This window comes from Otolemur garnettii, unplaced genomic scaffold, assembly GCF_000181295.1.
Source record: "Otolemur garnettii isolate 467f Iridium unplaced genomic scaffold, OtoGar3 scaffold00007, whole genome shotgun sequence".
Lineage (NCBI taxonomy): Eukaryota > Metazoa > Chordata > Mammalia > Primates > Galagidae > Otolemur > Otolemur garnettii.
In genome coordinates this window covers 28920007-28945651 of record NW_003852402.1, presented here as the reverse complement: position 1 = coordinate 28945651, position 25645 = coordinate 28920007, and the positions used below count along the sequence as shown (strand labels likewise).

Here is a 25645-nt window from a genome sequence, read left to right as displayed (position 1 = left end):
GCTCTGTCTCAAAAAAAAAAAGAACTTAGATAAGCTAAGGACCTGTCTTTTTCTCTTTCCTTGTCTGTTTAACAGGGCTAATGTGCATGTTAAAGGAATATATCTATGTGTACACACACATAGTCACGTACCACATAGTAACATTTCAATCAGTGATGGACCATATAGGTGATGGTGGTCCAGTAAGATTAAATGCCTAGTGACTTCATAGACAAGGTAATATGGTAGCACATATTTCTTTTTTTTTCCTTTAGCACAAACATATTTATTTATTAACCAAAGGGAGGAACTTAATTAAACCAACACTTTGAAGTAGTTGCATGTAAAGTATTTGTGATAAAGGTAATTGAATAATAATGATAATAAAGCATTATGGAGACTGGCTCCTTGAACTGAGCTTGTTCATTCTCATAACTAATTCCTGCCCAGAGTGATGGTGGAATTTTCATTCTACTTTTTCATGGATCCGAATACAGGTGACATTTTTCATGATGCATTCCACCACGAATTTCCCATCTGTCAATTTTCAGGTTATCATGTTTTCTTTGCCAACTCATTCTTGATGTTGAACCAACGTGCCATTTGTACATTTGCAGACAATCTGAGTTTTTCTGCCATCAGCTGTAATTTCTTCAAACTTCTTTTCCAAGACACAAGAGAACTGTGTTGTTTTCAAAGTGCTCTCAGTTTTTACAGTGAGGTTTTTGGCATCACAAGTGCTAATACAATGTGGTGTGGCCATTGTACCCATTTTTTTCATAGATCTCACCCTACTCCTGGTTCCTCCTTGTATTCATGAAAGCCTTTGCTGTCCACCAGTCACCATCATCCTACAAGCTGCTGAATGTTGGCCACGGTGGTGTGAGCAGAGGAGGGTCCACTGTGGGACACATCTGTTGCAGTATTTCTGAAAAGACTGGCTTCCTCCTCAAAGAGCTTCAGGCATGCCTGTCAGGACGTAATTTAGAAGAAGCCGTTGTTATTATAGGGAACGACAGCTCCGTGCATGTTATTACCCCGAAGACCTTCTGGTGGGACTTGTATGTGTTTGTGTGTTACGTTTTAACAGAAGTATTTAAAAATTAAAAAATTAAAAATGCTTATAGAGTGAGGCTATAAAGAAATGCAGTGGTTTTTGTAGAGTTGTGTAACACATTTAGTTTTAAGCCAAGTGGTAGTATAGAAGAGTCAAGAAGTTTTCAAGAATTCAAAAGTTTGTAAAGAATTACAGTAAACTAAAGTACATTTATTATTGAAGAAAGAGAAAAACTTTTAAGATAAATTCTGTGTAGCCTAAATGGTTGCGGTTTATAAAGTCTACAGTAAGGTATAGTAATGTCCTAGGGGTTCATATTCATTTAACACTTGCTCACTGGCTCACCCTGAGCGACTTCCAGTCCTGCAAGCTTCATTCCTGCCAAGTGCTACAGTCAGGTGTACTGTCTTTGCCCTTTTACTTTTGTACCTCCATTTTATTGTAGCATTCCTAAGGATAGGTATGTTGACATGCATAAATACCATTGTGTTACAGTTGCCTAAGGTATTCAATACAGTAGCATGCCACACAGGTTTGTAGGCTAGGATCAATAGTTTATACCACAAATGTAGGTGTGTATAAGTTTGCGTAAGCATACTCTGCGATGTGCACACAGCGAGGAGGTCACCTAGCAATGCATTTTGTAGAATATAAGCCTCTTGTTTATAAACAATGCATGACTGTATACAATTCTGTGTATGTAAAGGATTGTAGTAAGCATTTAATAAAACAGGATATAATTGGCTTGATGTATAGCAAGGACTGGCCTAGCCTATGTGTCATTTGGGATGAAAAGATTTCCTATGCATCTGCTTTCTCCCCATACATTCACGTGAAATTTCCCCCGCACTGTTCCTGCACTCTGTCACTGCAGCTAAAAGAGGTTAGTCTAGAGTTTGGCCAGTCATAGAGACCCATACCAGGTGAAAAATATCTGTGTTTGTGGGGAATGGAGGCAAATTTCTCATCTAGGGGAGTGAGCTTTTCTGGATCTCCTACGTACCAACCTGTACTGGTTTTGTTTGCTTTTTAGAACAGGACTTGATGACATATATTAATAGTTAAGATCATATTGATCTGACACTCTGCAACAAAGTTTCTCAACCTTGAAACTATTGGCATTTGGGGTTGAATAATTCTTTGTGGGGGGGGGTGGAGGTGCTGCCTTGTGAGTTATGGGAGCATCCTTGACCTCTAGTAACGAGACGTGAGTAGCAATATCCCTACTCCAATAGCCTAGAAAGTCTACAGATGTTGCCAGATGTCCCTGGGCAGTAGAAAGTATAAAATCTTTCCCCTGGTGCACTGCGCTGCCCTGCAGCCTCCCGGGTATGGTGCACAGCAACTGCACGGTGTGTGGCCTCATTTCATGGATGCTTATATCTGTGTATGCAATGAGTAGAAAGCACTTTTTTTTTTTTTTAGAAAGCATTTTAATTTTGCTTTATTTGAAATGTAGTTGCGACTTTCTCATTGGTTGATTTGACTGTTTACTAAGCTCATTAAGCCAGTAGCTTGCAATAGGGATCACAAGGCTGTCTTTACTAAAATAAAATATTTCATTAGAAAAACACAAATTAAGATGTTGGGACTGTGTGAACCATATCTGTGTCCCAATTAATAGCACTTGGAAAATAATCCTTCAGTGGCATTTCCAGAACTATTTCTATTACCATCTAATGGAAATTGCCAGTAGTATCAAAAACTCATTTTAGGGCATCACAGACTATCGGAGGACCATACATTTCCTAATGTGTGTACTGAAAGTAGGTGTCAAATACTCTCAAAGTCCTTTAAAGAAGTGGCAAGGGATGGCCAACTGGTTTATAAATGCTTCTGCTCACCATGCCTCCTGGATCAAAGCCTTCTCTGTACATGCCCCCAAACTCTTCAGTGATTTTTATAAAACGTTTTTCTTTCTTTCAAAATAATTTAAAACTCATCAAAAACTAAAAAGCAGATTATGGAAATGTTGATTTGCTTTCCTCAAAAAAAAAAAAAAAGAAAAAATATATATAATTATCAATTGAAAACCTGGCTAGTGCTGGAATGGTAGCAGGATTATAATATCAAGAGCATGCGCCCTGCAGTGACAAGCCTCCTCTGACAATTCTCCTTCAGGATAAAATCCCAAATGCCCGTCCTGGGGTTCTTCATGGTCCATGTGCTGCATGTCCGTTCTCACTTTGCTCCCAGGTGTCATGCCCTGCACCCTCTGTGCTCAAGCTACTTAGTCTGGGTAGTTTCCTGAACCTCTCTCTGTGGGCTTCCAGCCCCAGTCAGTGCCTTCATAGGCATTCCCCCCCCCCCAGGTTTTGTTTGTTTGTTTGTTGTTTATTTTTGAGACAGAGTCTCAAGCTGTTGCCCTGGTTAGAGTGCTGTGGCATCACAGCTCACAGCAACCTCAAACTCTTGGGCTTAAGTAATTCTCTTGCCTTAGTCTCCCAAGTAGCTGGGACTATAGGTACCTGCCACAACACCCAGCTATTTTTTTTTTTTTGTTGTTGTTGTTGTTGCAGTTGTCACTGTTGTTTTAGCTGGCCCAGGCAGAGTTCAAACCCGCCAGCCTGAGTGTATGTGGCTGGCGCCCTACTCACTGAGCTACGGGGGCCTCCTCCCCCCAAGTTGTCATGAAACCAACTCCTAATACAGACTATGATTCAGCTCAAGGGTTGGTTGCTGTGGAAAGTCCTCTGTTGACTCAGTTTGAGTTACACCCTGAGGTCTGTCTGGCCAGGCTTCCACTACACTGACCAAAACCCCGGGGGCCATACTCTGAACTGCATGGCTGCATCTGTGCCCAGGCCACCTCCTGTGGGCTACGTGTGGTCAGTGACTGAGTGTGGAGAGACTAAAACAGAACCATCCCGGGAACATGGACTCTTCTGGTTCTTACTTTGCCAGCCTCTCTGGATTTTCCATAAACTACCTGGCAGGCTTAGAAATGATCACCCACAATAAGGCTTGTTGACTGCTCTCAAACTTCTTCACTTCCTTCTCATGTTTTCTCAGAGACATTTCCCTTAAGAAAATTTTCTGTATGTTTAATCCTACTTCTGCTTCTCAGAGGACCCAGAGTAATCCACACACATCCCTGTGTATATCTCTGACTAAGCACCCAATTATACTATATTGTGTTTGTAAATTTATTAGTTGATGTTCTACACTATGTTAGGATCTTTTTGTCACTGGGATTGGGTCTTCTTTATCTCTATCCTCAGAGCAATATTTAGAAAGCCTTCAATACACGTCTGTCAAAAGAAAGACTAATTCACTCACTTCACTGAGCTTTCAATCCTACAGGCAAACATGACTCAATCCATTTAAAAAATTGACTTACTGCAAGGACTCTGGTTGCTATAGGATACAGAAAACTATTAAGATAGTTCTCTATCTCTCAGCTTATCGTTCCAGAGATAGAAAAAGAGAAATACATTGTGCTCATATAAGGTTTTGTGTGCGTGTGTGTGTGTGTGTGAAAAGTAGTATTAAGAAATTTAGAGAAAAGAAAAGTCATTAGGGGTTGAGAAAATAGTATAAGTTTCATCAGCAATAATACTATGTATTTCACATGACAATTACAGATTGTTTACCCAGATTAAAAAAAGGATGCCTAATAGGTAATCAAAATGATGAAAATAACTTTTTTAAAATGGGATTGGGCATGGTGTCTTTGGGCATACGTAGACTATTTCACTTACCATAAAGTGTTCATTTAGGGTCAGATGATAGATCACTTTAAATGTCAGGTGGAAGAACTATTTTATAAAATATTTCACCTCCTTTTCTGGACACTAGTTTCCCGTGCGGGGCTTCTTGCTGTTCCAGGAACTTTAAGAGTGCTTCTACCCCAGGGTCTTCTGGCTTGCTTAGGCTTTAGTATCATTCATTTTTCTCCCTTCCTTACCGTGTTTTCAGTGCCTCCTTTCCCACCATAGTACTTAAGGATTCAAAACCGTTCCAACATTTAGCCCTACCATTTACGTTCTGTGTATAGAACTTTAAAAATACTGTTTATTTTTTTTACCTCCTTGCTAAAATGTAAGCTCAACGAGTAAATAGGATTTGGGGCCTTCGCCTCACTCTTGTATTTTCATTGTTTGAACTAGTATGTAGCGTATAGTAGGCATTGAGAAAATAATTTCTGGATGAATTAAAATTAGAGAATTGCTAAAGCTTCCAAAATGAGGATGGAAATACATAGTATGTGTGGTATTTTAAAGCAATGGCTAAGAAAAAATTACATGCATCTGGAATCAGCAGAATGAGTTACTTAGGGTGGAAGTGATGATGAGAGGCAGGGAAGAAAAGGTAGGGGTCATTGCAAGCTGACAAGGGCCAGGACAGTACTAAGGGTCATGTTCGTAAAAACAATGGTTCTCAAAGTCTGACCTCTAAACCAGCAGCAACATCATCACCTGGGGTTTTGTTGGGGGTGCATATTCTCCGAGCATACCTCATACCTGCTGCATCAGAAACTCTAGAGAGGGGGTCTTGAGGGACACTAAATTGACAACAGATGTACAGGAAATTACTACTGTAGACAGTGGGTGCAGGACCTGGCTTAATTGGAAATTACATCAAAATTGGGGAAAATACGAAATTATCATTATCAATATGAAATTATTACAAAAAATGATAATTCCATTAAAAGGAATAGAAAATGCAGAAAAATAGTTCATAACAGAAAATGGAAAATATTTTAAAATCACCTTGCTACCTGTTATCTACTAATCTGTCACTTATTTATCAGTTTGTATACGTACCACTCCATACATATTTGTTTGCTAAAAAGTTTTAGTGTTGTACAAAATTTTTGAATTAAATTTATTGTGTTTAATCTGTTTCTTGACAATCAAAGTGACAAAGGATACAGATTAGATTATTTCAATTCTTTTTTATTATTATTATTATTTTAATTCTTTAGGGCTCTCTTACCATCCATTTGGAGCGATTCCCCAGATTTGGTGATGTTTAAAAATATCTGCAGCCTGTTAAGAGCTCATAGAACAGTTCCATGAACTTCATAAAGTTTTTACTATCAAGTTATCTGATACCTGAATTTTTTGAGTTATAAACATGAAAATGATAGCCATAAAAAATACCTAATGTAAGATGTACGTAGGGTAATATCAAAGTGACATTTCCTATACAATACTAAGAAGCAGGGAACTAAAATGTACTCTGTATAAATATTGAAGGAGGAAGAAAAATATAAATAGAAAAATCAGTTGCATTTTCTATTATGAACTGAAACTAAGGAAAGAAAACAAAAATACCATTGATACTTCCCCCAAGCTTAAGGATATCGTTGTAAAAAAAAAATATTTCTAGAAATTAATGGAATTTCACAAGCTCCAGATTGTTTGGCATTGCCTACAGGAAAATCGGGGCGGGGGGGGAATAGCCTTCTGTATTCTTTGAATTTAATTGTTATTTCCTCTACAATTCTTTGGAACCTTAATCAATACTTCAAACCTCAGTAAAACCTTGTCTCATCTTGACATCAAATAGATGTACATAATAACAGTTATTTTAGAGAACACTTCTTTCTCCTAAATGCTCATGCTGCTAAATTACTGTGGAAATAATTTAATTCAAATAGTAGCTGCACTTAGAAAAGGCAGAGTGCTCAGCTGGCTCTTGGTCAAAAACCGACTGCAGGGGCTGCTTCCTTCAGGTTCCCTTGTGATCTCAGCCTTCCACATATTTTAATGGACAGTGGAAGTGAAATAAATATAGGTTTAATTGATGAGTGCCTGCTGGAAATTTTCAAATGAAAGGAACAAAAGCATACTACTCTTCATTGATTCATTAAATATTTCAAAAGAAAAATAAGACTAAGAGATGAACTCTTTTTTGGGGGGGGATATTCACTTTTCTATCATACAAGTTTTTATACTGAATTAAAAGAGAACTCTTCAGTTCAATTTCATTGATTTATTTAGCATGTGATTTTTGTAGTACTAGAAAATTGCACTCATATTCAGATTCCTGCAATCTTATTTGTTTTCTACAGGATCAAATATCCTAAGCAGAAAAGTTTTGCTTTTTATATTAAGCTTTTTCAAAAAGAAATTACTCCCTTTGTTTTCTTTTTTCAGTATTTAACAAAACACCCGAACAGTTTTCTATAAGCTTTCAGGCTTTTATGTACCGGGTGGTAGGAAAACATATCAGACGATCATGTCTCCGCACAAATGTTTAGGCAATGTTCTCACTAAGAGCAAGTTGCCGTATCCAAGGACAATTTCCAGCCATTCTACTTTCTTATATCATTTTGAATCTCAGGTAAAGACCTTAATTATATCTATATTGTTTCAGTAATGAGAAAGGAAAGCTGAGAGCAGAAGAAACATAATACTTTTGCTCAGAGATATTATCAGCTTTGATTGCAAATAGACAATCAGATTTTCTTAAGCTATCAAATGAAATGAAGTCACGGTCATCAAAACTCTTCTCAACAGTATAAAAAACCAGAATTCTGACACATAACTGTAAGTTGCCCAATGGATCAAATGCACTAGACATAAAAGTAAATGTGCTATTTCATGATGATGGATTATAATTAGATGAAACATGAATAATTGCAATATTTTTAAATTTAAAAAGACTGCCCAATTGTTCTCCAATCTCTACTATGTAATAATGTCTGTAACTCTTATTGTTTCATTTATTCCAGGGTACGTGCTAAAGTCTTGACATAGAAAAGCTTATTTGATATGTAAAATCACTTAGGAATGTAGAGTCTATGTACTATTATTATTGTCATTTTACAGATCAATTTTGCCTAAAATCACACATACGATTACATGGAGAAGCGTTGAATTCAAAACAAAGGAAGTCAGTTTGGAGAATTCAAACTCAAAGATGTCCCTGATCATCCTTATAAAGATGTACTGAGTTTTGTAGAATTTTTAGGATGGTATATGAAATAATGGTTAAATAAAATTATTACATTTCGAAAGAGCAATTCAATAGTAATTATATTACTGACATGTTACACGATTGAAATTATAACAAGAATAAATTGGTATCCTTTCTTTCAAAAAATAAAAACATGTATATAATTAAAAACTCCTTGCCCATATTTCCCTCCACTACTTTTTACATTAATCAGGGTGGACGTGTTCAAAGCGAACAGTTTATCTGGTCAAAGCTTTTGTTGGTCTCTAGAACTCTCTGGGTGATTCAGGAATGTATCCACATTGGACTGTAGTCTGGTGGGTCATTCCTGGAATTATGTTTTTCTGCATATATCACTAGTGTTCCTAGACAATGTGAGGTTGTTTTGAAGTGATGTATTTTCTTTTTCATTCAGTTCATACCAAATACAGGGCTATTTTTACCTTATCTGGCATGAGGTGGGGGCAGGTAAAGATTTGGGGTTTTAGAGAGTCCAGAGTTACTCTCCCTCACTCAGACGTTATTATGTGCAAGTGTGCCTGTGCTAGTAAATCATTATGATAAGCAAGTATCCTAACTATTCTGATGTCAAAGGTTATAAGATTTGCTAATGTTATACATTCTTCTAATTTGTAAGTTGACATTTGCTGTCTACACATACAGAAACAAGCTAATAATTATTACAATTAAATTCAATACTTTTTTAATCAAAAGAAACTCTAAAGGACAAATGTCAAGAATGTATAAATGAAGACTCTCCTGACAAATAAAGAATCTCCTCCACAAAAAGGATATTTATCAATCAAAATGTAATGAAATTGGAAACCATCCCCCAAATATTGAAGAATTTAACCGACAGGATTGGTAATTAAAGCAGCAGATAATTCTCTTGCTACTGAAAAATATAATAAGTATTAAGGACTGAATTATAATGAAATAAGGATTTAAACTCAGCAGAATGTAATCTAAGAGGGAATCAGAGGGAAATATAGAATTCTGAATATACTAAAAATAAGAAAGATTGAGAACAAGCTGCCTTTCCATGTAACTGACAAAATATAATAAAAGGGAGCATGTATGAAAATACGAATGGAAGGTGTAAACTAGCAGTCAGAAATGAATTGCATATAACTTAAGTTTATTGATGAATTTTAAAAACATACATGTGATTATCTTAACTAAACCAGAAAAAGTCAATATCCATATGTAAAAGAAAAAAAAAACACTTAGACACAAAACAACTCGTTCCTAAATAATCTGTGGGTCTAAGAGGAGGTCTCGAAGGAAATTTAAAATGAATGAATGAAAAAGAAAATACATCACTTCAAAATTTGGATGACAAATCTCGAAAGAGAAATTTATAAAACTATATGTATTAGAAAAGAAGAAAAGTCTCAAATTAATAATCTTGACTCCCAACTCAAGAAGTAATAAAAAGAACTGCCAAACAAACTCAATTAAATAGATATAAGAAAATAATAAGAATAGAAACAAACATCAATAAAATCAAAAACAAGCAATATAAGAATCAATAAAACAACCACTTCTTTGAAAATATTGATCAAATCAATCAACTTCTACCAACAGTGTTAAAGATAAAAAGAAAGAAGACACAAATTACTAATATAACTAACTAATAAAATGGAGAATATGCCTATGGACCATGAGGGTATCACAAAAATCATAAAGAATTATGAAAAATCTCTGATTTAATGATCTCAAATTTAATAACGTAGATGAAATGGAAGGAAGTACCACAATTTACCCGGCCTGAAATAATTTGAAAAAATGGTAACAATTAAGGACATTATAATTTCATCCCCTCACCCCCGTGAAATATGCAGGCCAGGTGGATTCAGTGGGGAATTCCACCAAAATTTTGAAGTAAAATTAACACTAATCCTACATAAACTCTTGGAGAAACTATGATAGGAGAAACCTTTCCCTATTTATTTGATGAAGCTTGTATTACCATGAAATCAGTATCTGTTGGACATAAAATTACTTAGGAAAATATTAGCAAGTAGAATTCATAATATATAAAAGGTATTATATGCCATAAGTAAGTAGGGTTTATTCCAATGATGTAAGCAAAGCTGACTTAATATTTAGGAATTAATCAATGTCACCTACTGTATTAACAGGCTAAACACATGTAAATAAATCTATTGGTACAGAAAAAGCACTTGACAAAATGTAATACCCATTCATGACAAAAACATTCAGAAAACTAGAAATAGAGGAGAACTTCCACAGTTTATTAAAAAGCATCTATAAAATACCTAAAGTAATATATTTAGTGATGAAACACTGAATCCTTTTTTTTTTTTTTTTTTTTTTTGCAGTTTTTGGCCAGGGCTGGGTTTGAACCCACCATCTCTGGTATATGGGGCCAGTACCCTACTCCTTGAGCCGTAGGCACCACCCTGAATACTTTGTCTTTAGATTGGGAACAAAGCAAGGATGTCTACTCCCACCACTCTTATCCAACATAACTCTGAAAATTCTAGCCAGTGAACTTAGTCAAGAAAAGGAAACAAAAGGATTTAAGACCAGAAAGAAGAAATAAAATCCTCCCTTTTTGCAGAAGACGTAATTATTTAAATATAGAATTCTAAGGAATCTATACAAATTCTCTTAGAATTAATAAATCAATTAAGCAAAGACACTGGAAAAAAGGTAAACCTACATAAATAAATTGTATTTTAATATACTAGCCATGAACTTACAGTCACCAACATTTAAAATGCTATACTATTAATTACCACTAAAAACTAAAAATAAGGAAAGAAACAGTTATAAATCTAACAAAAGACATATGGTATTTCTATGCTGAAAATGCATCTAAGGAAACCAATCAATCAAGATCTAAATCAATGGAGAGGCATATTCCATTCATGGAAGACAACATAAAGATGTTAATGCTCCCCAAATTGATATACAAGTTTATTATTCTTCCTCTCAAAATTCCAGGAAGGTGGGTGGTAGGTATAAAAAATATTATTGTAATTTTTATGTGGAAAGTCAAAGAAACAAAAAGAAGTTAAATAATTTTGAAGACATAGAAAGTGCAAGAAAACAGTCCATCTGATTTCAGACCAATAGGATTACATAGCGATAGGAATCAATATTATGTGAAAAGTAGCATGAAAATAGACACAGAGTCTGATAGACCAGAAAAGAAGCACACAACATACCCACACAAATACACCCAAATAACTTTAGACAAAGGTGATAAATTGGTCTAATACAGGAAGGGTAACTTCTGCAACAGATATTGCTGGACTGATTGAACACCCATAGGTAAAAACTGAGCTATTGCTACTGAGACATCATACTTTATCCAAAAAATTGCCTCAAAATGAATCTCATGCTAAATTATAAAATGTAAAGCTATAAACTGTTCAGAAAAAAAAAAAAAACTATAGCATAAATTCTTCAGGATTTAGGGCTAAGGAAAAGGTTCTTGGCTCTTAGAGTAGATGCCAGAGAACAACCCATTAAATGAAAAACTGATAAACTGAACTTCAGCAAAATTAAAACTTTTTTTGTTCTGTGAAAGACCCTGCTAGGAGTATGAAAAAACAAGCTATAAAATACAAGAAAATATTTGCCAACCATATACCCATATCAGTATCTAGAATATATAAAACTAAAATTTCTTGAAACTCAACAGTCAAAATCAGAAATCCAGTCAGGAAATGGAGAAAAGACATGAAGAAACATTTCACAGGAGAAATTGTTCAGATTTCATATGCAGAAAAGAGGATATACTGATAAGCACATAAAATATGTCCCACCTTATTAGTCAGAAATTTTCATGGAATGACAACAGTAAGATATCATTACACTAAAAAAAATGACAACACAAATGCTGGCCACGATGTGTAGAAACCAGATCCCACCCCAGTCATTGCTGATGGGGATATAAAATAATAGAGGTACTTTGGAAAATATTTTGGCCACTTCATAAAAAGCTAAACAGGAAACTGCCTTGAGGTCTTCCAATTACACGCCTGGCCATTTATCTCAGAGAACTGAAAGCTTATGTTCACATTAAAACCTGTACACATGCTCGGCACCTGTGGCTCAAGTGGCTAAGGCACCAGCCACATACACCTAAGGTAGTGGGTTCGAATCCAGCCCGGACCCACCAAACAACAATGATGGCTGCAACCAAAAAATAGCTGGGTGTTCTGGCAGACACCTATGGTCCCAGCTACTTGGGAGGCTGAGGTAGGAGACTCGCTTGAGCCCAGGAGTTGGAGGTTGCTGTGAGCTGTGATGCAATAGCACTCTACCCAGGGGGACAGCTTGAGGCTCTGTCTCAAGCAAGCAAACAAACAAACAACAACAACAACAAAACCCTGTACACAGATGTGTGTAGTAGTTTAATTCATCATAGCCACAAACAGAGCAACCCAGATGTCCTTCCAGAAAGGAATACTCAAACACCCACACCATGCAACAACCTAGATTGACCTCTAGACAGCTGTGCTGAGTGATAGAAGCCAGTTGCAAAATTCTGACTGCACATAACACTGTTGAATTTAATGTTTTTTTCCTCTCATGTGTATCTACTGTTGTTTATCTCTTAGTTTCATATTAGGATTAAGTACGTGTTGTATACTTGCCTTTCCATTCTTGTGATACGTAACTAAGAATGTGCTTAACTCCACCCAGGTTAATACAAAAGGTGTACAGTCTTCATCTTTTTATGGCTGAATAGTATTCTACTATTCTATATAGTACCACAAAAATAATTTCTGTGGAAGTGGAAAGCTGCTCCCAACCCCTACCCATTGGCCAATCCAAGCCAATGACGTAATGCTCTGGTTATTACTGGAGAGAGGTAGTAACATCAGCTTTTCATGAGACTTAAAGAAGGCAGCTGCCTTTTTAAACATTTGCTGGTATTACAAGGGTGTCTGATGACATAAAACCGTAATGATTTAATAAAAACAAAAGCAGGAAGGGTGGCGCCTGTGGCTCAAAGGAGTAGGGTGTTGGCCCCATATGTCAGAGGTGGTGGGTTCAAACCCAGCCCCAGCCAAAAAAAGAAACTGAAAAAAAAAAAAAAAAAGAAAAGCAAGAAGTAGTCACACAGTATGTCTTTTCTTTATCTTTACATAATCCCCGCCCCAGGTCCGTTAACAATTTTATCAGACCCTAAGTACGTTTCTCTGTTTATAGAGACTGATATATGTTATCAGAGGTGATAAAGACGTGCAGTTTAGAACATTTACAAAGACAGATACTCAGCTTCGTTGGGTTCATGTACATTTTTATTTTCCCTCCTGAAATTATCAGTTATTTTCCACTTGCCTATCTTACTAAATACTAAAGTAGGTGCATTTTCTTTTAAAATAAAGGCTTTCATATGTTGTTGAGTCATAAAATAATGTACAGAAATGATTATCATGGAGAATTAAGTATTGGATTCAAATTATACTTGGCTCAATAATTACCTTGCTCCTGGGAGTTTCAGTAGAATATGTCACTCATATAGTTAGTGGCTATTTTATACTACCTGATGAATGCAGTCTCATTTTGCATGATGATGTACTAATCACCTTAGTCAGTGACTCAGGAATATCTCATCTTATTATGAGGTAAGTGTGGTAAAATGTACCACCTTTCACTTAAAAGTAATTATCGTCAGTCTTTTTATTCAAAGCAAAAGGGGAAAGGTCACTGCCATAGAGTTGAGGATATTTAAGTAAAAATGAACAATAGAACTGTATTGAACAAAGAGCAGTTGAATGTTTACTGTAAGGTGTATCGTTTGGCCTACTTGTCAGGAAATAACCCTTCAGAAGTAATAAATTACAATTAGCTTGTTAATCCAAGGAGCCCTAATACACTCTCCTCTGATTTTATAATTGCATTAATTAAAGCCACATTGATATAGAACTAGCTGCACTAAATACCCAACATAATTATCAAAAAAAAAATCTCTTGAGACATCTCCATGCTTAGGAATTGAGGACACATATTTTAATAATGGATTGTGAAAAGGATTTTGTGCTTTACACTCATCAGAGAGAAAATTAGAACAAAATTGCTAAGGGAAGAGAGGTTAAATACCTTTATTCTAAGCATCACATGATTTGAAATATATAAAAAAAGAAAACATGTTTTTTCCCTGTGTATTTTTGCAAGAGCAGCTTAAGAAAATAGTACTCCAGGGACAAGTTTGCAAAGCAATTCTGTACATTCTTCTCAGGCTTCTGCAAGCCTCGGGAATAAGGGAGTCGTCTTGGATTCAAATGAGATAAAACCCAGTAGGAAGCTTTTTCGTTTTGAAGTTCCCTACACTTACCTAGTATCCTCTCCAGGTAAATTTTTCTTGTAACCTTAAATTTAGAAACAAGTACTTTTCTCAAAAGAAATTCCCTTTTTTGTATTCTTGTATTCTTGATCTCCTGTGCATCTTAGAGAATATTAAGTTTAGACACTGGCCTGCATTTGACACAAACCAAAGTGTTTCAGTGTCTCCTCCTATAAGAATTTGTTTTATTTTCTGTTATAGAAACACACCATTTGGTTTAAATCTTGATTTACTCCTCTGTAAATTTGCATAGGAACGGTTCAATCCCAAATCACCATTTGCACAAGAGGCTTGTTGCAAGATGATTGTTTTTAATGGGATATTGCACCAAAAAATAAAACACAGGACAACTATTAACTGTTTGATTGTTTTGCTAAATGCCTTTTAACTCACAGAGTCAAGTAATAAGAATTATTCATTAAACAAAATTAAAAGTTGATTTAATTTGGATCAGAAAGATTATATTCTCTGCTCTTACTAGTAGACATTTAATACTTTAAAATAGAAAAAAAATTGTTAATTGAAATAAATTCAGTCAAAAACAGTGGAGAAAGTAAGTAACAGATGGAAAAAAATTAAAACTCTATGGAAGAAAAGCATTCAGAGTAATTAAATAAAATATTGAAAAATATCTCAGTAGTAGTCAATCATTTTGGGAAAACTTTTTCTCACTTGGTTGTTACAAACCTCCTCCACTAATGTCATGAATTTGCTTTGTGTACATGCTCACACTTCAGCAGTGTTGTGTGGTTAGCTATTGTTAATATTGTAGTGCCTTTTATTGAAATATTTCTTCACATTTTCTATAGGGCATTACATGATACTACGCCCTTATGGCATAACGCATTATTTCATTTAATCCCTATAATGACGAGATGACTGAGAAAAGGGTTGGCTATTATTTGAAACTCGTATCATCCCTTTAAAGCTCATATTCAGTTTTCATCCTGATTGTGACTGTTTAGTCTGTCCTAACAACTCCAATCACATCAACAACAAATCCAAAATGACAGATGATATTGGGAACTCTTCCGTAGCAACCCATTCCAATCTTATATTTTTTGATTTAATATTCCCTATGTGTATATACTCGTGAAATAGATGGTTTCATGAGACATTGTGTAAAGGTTTAGACTGGAAGCAGGACATTAAGGTTGTCCTACAAGTCTCTTCTTATGTAACATACAACCTTAAAAAATTCACTGAAGACATTTCGTTTGTTTTCAGATTTTCCCCCTACAAATAATGCTATATTGGATAACCTTATACACAGATCATTTTACATTTTTGTCAAAATATTTTTAATATATCTCTCCTTCAAAAGCCTGGAATTTGGTGGGTTTAAATGTCAAATACTGAGCCAGGAACTGTGGCTCATGCTTGGAAACCCAGCACTCTGGAAGGTCCAGGCAGGTGGATCGCTTGAGCTCAGGAGTTCAAGATCAGAATGAGCAAGAGTGAGACCCTATCTCTAAAAATAGCCCGGTGTTGTGGCAGGTGCCTATAGTCCCTCTCCTTTGGAGGCTGAGGCAAGAGGATCACTTGAGCCAAAGAGTTTAAGGTTGCTGTGAGCTATGACGATGGGCACTCTACTGGGGGCAAGAAAGTGAGACTCTGTCTCAAAATAAATAAATAAATAAATGTCAAATATTGGTTTAAATATCAAATTGAATTTATTTTCTATTTGCATTTACTTTGTTGCTTCCTTCTTCGATAAATGAATTATGTTATCATCAAGATTCCTTTGGTTAAAAAAATCTATGACTTAAAAACTATCTTTGCCTCATTCAAATAAATGGTACTTTATCAAATGGAATTATGAAGCTACTGGTTAGGATATAAGTTGAAAAATAATTTTGAAATTGTGAACTTTCACCTAGTATTTATGGAAGATACATAACAAAAATAGGAACTTAACAGTAACTGAGTTGAATGTAGTCGGTAATTAAATCTTGTTTTTCTGCAGAGACTTATGACATATTTTTAGTTAATGGCAAACATTTCAAAGTTTTGATATGTAACATTAAAATGTTTAGATTTAAGATTTCTCACGGCAATTCAGGAGTTCTAGTTACTGTCTGCTGCATCTCATTCACCTTAAGAAGAGATTTGTGCTGTTTTGCCACAGTCCCCATCATGCTTTATAGTAAATCCCCAAATCCCCTACTCAGTTATGATATCTGTCAATCCCATACAGGCAGTGGACTTGCCAACCAAGTATCCTTTTTAGAAAACAGATGCCCCTAAATCAGATGGTCATGTTTGCAAACCAAATATCTAGAAAATAAGGCTTGCCCAATCAGATGAAGTAGCCTCTTAAAGACAATTTCGAGAATGAACAGAGACGATATGGGCCATTTGGCAAACCCATATAAGCATGGCCCTGAGGAAAAATTATTGTAAGGGACAGTAAACAGCATAGTAAGAAAACATATTTTTGTTCAGCATTTAGTCACTGAACGAGAATCCTCCTGAAATTAGGAAATTTATAATGAAGGTTTTCAAGGGTTTGTCGAGTAAGAGAAATAGAAAATTTTCAGAAATCTTAGTGAGTGCTTCTCACGGAAAATGAAATCTATGTCGTAACCACCCAGGAGGACTGCCACTGTTAGGTGACTCATCTGTGGCTAGGCAAATCACACAAGCATTCTGGCACTGTACTTGTAGCATTCTGTAGGAGTATTTCAAAGCACTATTACAAGAATTAAGATCATATAATCCTTAATTCACTTATGTGTCTATTGTTAATTTTTAATTCATTTATGTTTTACCATCGCTTCCTGTGTAACTTCAGGTCAGGCCCTCTAGTAGAGTATGAGGGTGTGAAATTTCTTCTCCTCCAATGCAAAGCTTTCTGAGAATCCTTGAGGAAAAAATGTTGAAGTTGAGGAAATTAAATTATTGTACATAAAAGGGTTACAGGAGCCCCCGCCTGGACTTATGGAAATCTTATTTATATTTTTAAAAACATCAAAAATAAAACTATAAATATCACTAAAGACATTTTTTTTTAAATGCAGTTTTTGGCCAGGGCCGGGTTTGAACCCACCACTTCCAGCATACGGGGCCGGCACCCTCCTCCTTTGAGCCACAGGCACCGCCTGGCTAAGGTATTTTACATCTTATGTTGTCATAACTAGAGATGGCAGAATTATTTTCCATGTTGTCTCTTCATCAATTAGGAGATTTCAGAATATCCCTGTCCTGGTTTTAAGACACTAGTGAACTACTTATACATTTTGCAGGAAATAGGAACATAAAAAGATTTTTTTTTTCTGTATCTGATTCCTCTTCACTTTTTTTTTTTTCTTTTTCGATTGAAGTTTTGAAGTTACTATAACATTGAACTCTTGGAGTCAGTCTTAGATTACCTGCGATGCCTGACCTAAGGGACAGAGAGTCAGTAAGCCTCTGCCCTTGCCTACCTGAAAATATTTTAGATCTGTGCAGATCATGCAGCGAGAAAACGGCCTGAAAACACAAGCATTTTCATCATTTCTCATCAACCTTCCTCCTTTACAGACATGAGCAAAGCATCATCATAAGGGTTAGCTTTTCTTTCTCTTATCTTCCACTATTTTCCCCAAGTTTCCATTGAAATAGTTGCTGCTCACTCATCACCCCTTTTTCTCTCCACGGTTATCCCGAAGACCCAGGGCCTTCACTATGTAAATCCTTTCCAAAAGAGCAACAAACAATACTAGGCCAAATATTTTGTGGTTGACAAAATATTGTGCCACAAGTAATTCACAAATCCTCAAATTTTTATTCTACGTATAGAATAATAACTACAAAGAAACGACTAACAGAAAGCATCTTGTAAAATTTGTATAATAACTATTTCATAAACAAAGGTACATTTACCTGCCATTTCCCATTTTCCCTCTGCAGGGCAACTTTAGGGGTAAATGTGGGGACACTTTGTATAATGAACAAGGCTCTAATGTAGCCTCTCTGTTCAACTTAAGATACATATCACACAACCAGTAGAATCCCCTGGTATACTACACATTCCTCCCCAATTCCATTGTATTCTTTCTCAAAGGTTGCTACTATTTTTAAGTTTAGGCTTTGCCTTTTCCACAGCTGTATAATTGTGGTACACAAATGTTTATATACAAACAGTAAATAGTAATGTTTCACCTCGATAAAATTACATAAATGATAACATACTGAATGTTTTTCGTTATCCAAGTATATTTTTCACTCCTTTTGTTTACATTGGTGAGTGTTACAAATATTGCTACAAGAAGTTCTATTCATTGATTTTAGTCAGTCTACAGTATCTGATTGCATGAATATACGTAATTATACTATAAGCTATCCGTCTGTTCTTTAGATAAGCTTTGAGTTTGTTTTCGATTTTTCACTATTATAAAAAGAGCTGCAGTAAGAAGCATTTTACGTATTTTATGGTGCTTGTGAGTAAGAGGTTTTCTACAGCAGTGATGCTCAGGGTGTGGGCCTTAATCACTAGAATTAGAATCACCTGGGATGCTACTGAAATAGTAACTCTGGGGGTAGGGTGAGCGGTCTATGTTTTAGCAAGCCTTGTAGTTGGATCTGAGCTAAGCTAAAGTTTGTGGACCCATGTTTAAACATGTATATCTAGTCATGGGATTACTACACCAAAGCACCTACACATACTCATTTTATCTGGTATGTATTACATAGCTATTTACTTATTAGAACTAACTGCTTATACTCTAACCATCTACTCTATATCTGGGAGCCTCCTCTGTTCCATATCATCTCCCACATTTAGTATTATTTTTCCTTATTGTATTTATTTCAAAATATAACAGGGATCTACATAGTTTTGGTTATATGGATCACTTTTATAATGTTTGAGTAATGTTTATAAATGTGTCCATCATCCAGATAGTGTTTATTGTACCCATTAGATACATTTTTTTTTTTTTAAATTTAAGGCCAGGGCTGGGTTTGAACCCACCACCTCCAGCATACGGGGCCGGTGCCCTACCCTTTTGAGCCACAGGTGCCGCCCACCCATTAGATACATTTTAGCCCACCCCCTCCCCTTCCTCCTTTCCTCCAGCATTTTCATATTATTTTGAAAAATGTCAATCTAGTGTGGGGAATGGTATTTCCTTTGAATTCATATTTCTCTGATTATAAGTAAAGTGGAACATTTTTTATATACTTGTATTAAGCTTTAAAATTTTTTTCTTATGTAATTGATAGCTCATATATTCCTTAAATTATGAGCTTTTTCTTTTGCTAATTGATTTGTGAGATTTGTTGTATAATTTCAGCTGTTTGTGTTATGTATATCCGTTCTTGGTGTGCGGCTTGTCTTTTTCCTTTGTTAATGGCCCATTTTGATCTTAAACTGAGTTTTGTATTCTCCATTAGATTACAAACATACTTCAAAGTCAACACATAGAGATCTAACGCACTTCATAGGTGAGCCATGTTGGGATTGTATTGACACATTGAGAATGTATTGACACATTCTCTTACTGATAGATGTGTAAGTCAAGATCCCAGCTGGAACAGATGGTACATACGTGCTGAAGATAATTTAATAAAGGGAACGTTTACGAAGGAGATAGAACAAAGCAATGAGAGGCAAGTAAATCTAGGAAGCCAGTACTTCATGGAAACCTGAATGGGCAAGAGAAGGGAACCCAAGACCAGGGAAAGTGGCAGGAAGGGTGATTTCTAACAAGCGATGAGACTTTTGCTAGAAAAATACAACCAACCCATGGAAACGTAGCAGAGGGGAAAAAATACCCTGGGTTCCTCCTCCTGTTCTTTTTCCCCTTACTCTCTGATCCTAATTGAATGCTTTTCCAGAATGCAAAGGGGTCCCCGATACAGTTCTTCAGGATCAGCCCTCTAGAGCACAGAGCAAGTGAGAATAGGGAGAGAAGGGCACCAGTGTTCAAATGATATAACAGCCACCCAGTTTTCAACTTTTATTCTTTATTACACAAACACTGTTGCTATAAACTCTTCTGTTTATTTATACAATGTACTAGTACTTTTGCATTGCGTGATCGATCGCCAGGTTAGGAATTGTAGAGTCAAATGTCCTTCTTCTCTCTCTCTCTCTTTGTTTGAAGAGATAATGCCAAGTTTCTCTTCCCAAATCTAGCAATGGATGTATGAAAATGTTATATTTTCAATATTACTAATTACTTTTTAAATTGTGGGTGATGTGGGACCACAGGTTTTTGTTTTTTTTTCCCCAGTGTGAAACAAAATTTGTCAAGAAAGAGAAAGATTTATGGAGCAAGAGCAAGATACAGGCTAACAGGGCAAAATCTGTTTACCATAGACGATGATGTGGCCCCCATTGTCACTGCAAAGAAAAGGCCATCATAGTTTATTGATTTCTTAAATTTTTTTCTCTGTAAATAGCCTGCTCTGACACTATTTTCATTTATAAATTATATTTCTTTTTTACAATTTGATAAGTGTATAGCTATGTTATTGATGTATTTGTTAGGTGGTATTTTCTTTGATCACTGTTTTAATAAAACTCCATAAAATATGTGCAGAGTAAAAGAGATAGTTAATATTGTTAACTGCCTTAAGACTTGCACATCAATGTATGGAAAAGAAATGTTGATAAAGAATATCTAATAGGGATATTTTAGGTGAATTTGTCATAAGTTGGAATTTCACTGTAAGTATCTCTCATTGGTGTGACACAGCTCTGGCTTACATTATTGAAAGCAATAAAACTTTGTGATGTCAGTGAATGACACCAATTCAAATTCCATTAATGCTATAATATTATGCCTAGAAAAATAACGCTGAACTTTTTGAGAGCTGAATAATCAAAGTGAAAAAGAAACACAATAAAATTTTTATGTATGTCAAACGGAGAGTATTACTGGTCTACCATTTTTCACCCTGAGAGCGTGAATGCCAGAATGATTTGTTCTGTCAGTCAGACTTGAGGCTAATTCTTCTTTCAAAATGCAATTAACAATTGACAGGTTAATATGGGAGTGGGAAGAAACTTTGTATTATTTGTGGTGTATATCTTGTTCCTTGGTCTTACCTATAATTTTCACTGATGTCAACAGGAGTTATTAGTTTATTGATGTGGGGAAAAGAGACCGAAAAACCTAGTATCAAAGTACAAATAGAAGGTTCATATTTAAAAACTCCTGCGGAAGAAATCAGAAATAAAGAATAGGTGTGAATAGAATTTCGTTAGAGTTAATACACTTCTTGGAACTGAACGAAAAATATATGTTTGCTTTTGAGATTTATGATAACCAGGGAAAATCAGAAAATACAACGACATTGATAGCTCTTTAACTTTTGATGGAAAGGAACTGAACATGTATTCCGAATAGGTTAATATCTTCCTGTGAAAGAATTGTACTATAAATAGGTTTGAGATGGACTTGTCCTAGCAGGATTCAGGGTTTAGCACTGGTCCATAAAAAATTTTCTCATCTTTATTCTGTGTCTCAGAAAAACTATGGAATTATTTAAACAAATTAAAAGACCACATTTTATTTTTTCTTAGGAGTCTTTGTTATGATGCCTTTGGTTTTTAGTAGCTACCTTTTAAGCTAGATAATTGAGACTAGGAAGAAGACAAGTTTATGTAATCTCAGAAACAAGTTTTACTTATGCTCATCCAGTTGCTAATACAATAGTATAAATAAGTATAAGGCAACAATGATTTAATGCTATAAATACATTTTCAAATAAAATGTTTTTATTATACTCTTTATGTTGGATATTTTTCAGTTCTGCAAATAATTTCAATGTTTGCCCTTAGAAAGATATATTTAGAAATGCTAATTGGTATTGATTACCAGACAACCCAATAAGCTGACAGGAAAGTATAAAAAAGATTAGAGAAGAATTAATTTAATGTTGACTTCAATTATATAGAATGGAAGGAGGTGAAGATTAAGCATTAGTCAGAGTAAAGGTGTTTATAAACCAAAAGAGGAATAAAAACAGAATATGTGTACATGGTAACAGCCTATCCACACCCCATTTGGTAGGTGGTATTTTCTTTGATCACTGTTTTAATAATACTCCATAAAATAAGTGTAGAGTAAGAAGAGATGAAGGATAATGGTATTCTTGCTTCTTATGTGTCCAACACTTTTCGTGGTGATTTATATACAATGATAACATTTAATTACTACTCTATGAACTGAGTAGTGTCATTATCCTCATTTCATACATTAAGAATTTATACACAAAGAGGTTAAATCACTTGTTCAAGAACACACAGGTAGCAGGTGGGAGACCCTGAATTTGAACTGACAGTGTCTAATTCCAGAGCCCGGTTTCTTAGTCCCCATGCTGTTCAGGTTTCTCAAGCAACCCTCCCCAGCCAGAGACTGTCCTCTGTATTTCAATTATGTTCTCTTCTTCTCCAGTGCCCCCTATTCTACCAATCGCATAGTGTTATCATTATTTTAAAGAAGAGACAATTAAATACAGATCCTTTCTTTCTTGTCATAAAGCGTTTTGTATAGGCCATGAACCCCACTGAATCACAGAACAGTATTCTGGATGGTACATGGAATAGCAAGAGAGAGAAAAAAAGGAAGGAAGTTACAAGAGGAACTCCACCTACTTTTTAAAATCTGGACTAAACAACTAAATAGGGAAATTATTGGCCCAAGAAAAATAGGTTCTCCTTTTGAGTTTCCATAGTAATTCTGTATGTATTACAACTATAGTGTATGGCACTTAAACTGAGTTTCAGTCGTTTATTTATAAATCTAGTATTTGTTGTAAAATAGTGGGAAGGATCCTACTTTCTACAAGTATAAACTCTTGTATGTATAAAGTACTTTATAGTTATGTTAATTGTATGGCTAGTTGAATAACTTGATGAATGAAAACCTCGGGGCTCCATAGATACTTGAGAAACACAATTAGAGGGAAAAAAACCTGATATTCTCCATGTCTCTGTTGGACAGAATAGACTTTTATGTCCCATTATTCACTGGGGATGTATAAACTGGACAGAATTAGTAACAGGTGAATATAGCTCAAGATAAAGGGTTTACAAAAGTGCCCTAGCAAGGATAGGTAAGAACATGGTTGCATATTGGCTAACAGAAATTATAGGAAAGGCTGTCTCGCTTCAACCTGAAGAAGATATTGTTAAATATACATCCTAAGATGAGTAGAAAGCAAAGAAGATGTAGAACAAATGCACAGTTTACTAACTAGATGGGCAAGGCATTTTCCCAAGTGAAGGCAGACCCAAAGATATAATATTGTACATGATTTCTCTATGGAAATTAACTTGAAACATTCTCTTATAGAGGATATGAGGGGAGAATCATATAGAATAAGGAATATAGATGCCAATGTCATGTTTGAATAAATTTTCTTCATTCATTCACTCAGAAATATTTAATGAAGGGACTACTCCTAAATGCTGTTGAAAGCACCAGAGATACTGTAGTAACAATGTAGAGAAAATGCCTCGTGATTAAATTTTAGAACGGAGAACAGACTCTGGAGTAAACACATAAGCAGGGAAAGATTACGACAACTAGTCAAGTGAGAGGTTACGGTGGTTTGAATCAAAGTTACAGCAGCACATGTGGAAAGAAGGGGTTGTGTTTTGTATGGTATGGCATAGTTGCTATGAGGCATGGTAAGATGCCAATTATAGCTCTATAGAAGAAATCTCCATAGAAGAAATATACAAATACTGTGATTCCAGAGAAGGAAACGGCCCGTAGTTAATTCACTAAGTTTCAAGGGACAATAGATCATGTCCCGAAATACAGCTAATTTAAGAAAATGTGGACAAATGTTAATATTCTATACTGGCAGAGGCTGAACTAGTTGTATCAATGCTGAGCAGACATGAAGGCAAATTCTGATCCTAGGATAGGTTTGATTTCTCTTTGCCTGCTTTCTGCTTTTGTGCTTAGAGAGATGGCATGAAGCACATTGACAGAAGTGAGCTTAAGCTTAGAAGAAACGTATCTACATTTAAGTGGAAGGGAATTCATTTTTATGGCTGAATATTCCATTGAGTGGATAAACTACGATGTTTTAATCCATTCATCTCTTGATAGACATTTGTGATATTTCCAATTTTTAGTTCCATGAATAAAATTCCTATTAACATTCATGTGAAAATGTTTGTGTAGACATATGGGATGTGTGTCCTTTATAAAAATAAGTGTTCTATTTTCCTAAGGCCTCTTTTATGTCTTTTTTTGCTTTAAAACTTTCATTTTTGATAGCCACTTTAGATTAATTTTTGTCCTGCAGCTAACCCCCCCTCTTCTCTGTTCTGCGCTGTTTTCCCTGGGGGGCAGGGGGACACTGTTTTCCACGCTGTCAGAGAGTGCTTTTCATGCTTATAGGTAATCTGAAGGTTGGGAATCCTCTTGCTTTTAGTTATGCTGTGAGTATGGGGCTTGCCTCAGTTGTTCTTCTTACTCTTTATCATTTCTGAAGGGTAATGAAGATTTCAGTAGGCAGCATTACGTTGGCTACCAACCATAAGGCCTAACAAAGGAGAGGGTGATAGTCACAGTCATGCTCCCTCAGAGAAACCAGGCTCAAATTCCTGGGACCTATAATTGTTATCTCATAAGAACAAGAAAGTTTGTGTTTTTTGTTTTTGCTTTTTTTGCAATGTGATTACGTTAAGATGTTGCAATGGAGCAGCTAACATGGATGATCCACCTGAGCTCTAAACGCAATCACAGTGCTCTCATAAGAGAGAGAAAGGGGAAGATTTCACACATGCTGGAGAGACACGTGTGGAGGAAAAGGTGATGTGAAGAAGAGGCAGAGGGAGGCTTGCAGACGCCTGTCTTCAGAATCAGGGGCCACAATCGACGGAATGTCACCAGCCACCAGGAGCCAGAAGAGACCAGGAACAGACTTTCCCCTCCAGCCTTCAGAGGGAGCACAGCTCTGTGCCACTGTGATTTTGCTCAATTATACTGATTTCGGATGTCTGACCTCCAGAAAGGTAGGAGAACACGTTTCCGTTGTTTATGCCACTGGTCACGGTAGTTTGGTACAGCATCTATAAGAAACTAATATAAAGAAGGTTTAGTTATTTAACTAACTTTACTAAGGATTAAAGACGGAAAAGTAAGTGCATAAAAAAAAATCTTAAAAATTGCTTTCAGAAATCTCTACCCTAATGACCACTCAACTTGTCCGCTCTCAGGGTTATTAATAACTGATAGTTTTCCAGCTTGGTCCCCAGGCCGATATTCTGTAAAAGAGACCCTGTTTTACTGAACAATACAAGATCAATATATACATGTATTTAGGGATGTTGCACAAACATGTTCTGTTCTGGAATATTCTCTAAGTCCAATTCCTGTGCACCCACATTTTTTCACTGTTTATACAAGAGTTGTTCAAAA

General features: G+C 35.7%; 1 pseudogene; it reads right to left on the bottom strand.

Moving 5' to 3' along the window:
* Window positions 1-445: 445 nt before the first annotated feature.
* Window positions 446-3209, bottom strand: LOC100944040 (annotated as a pseudogene).
* Between the last annotated feature and the right edge of the window lie 22436 nt (window positions 3210-25645).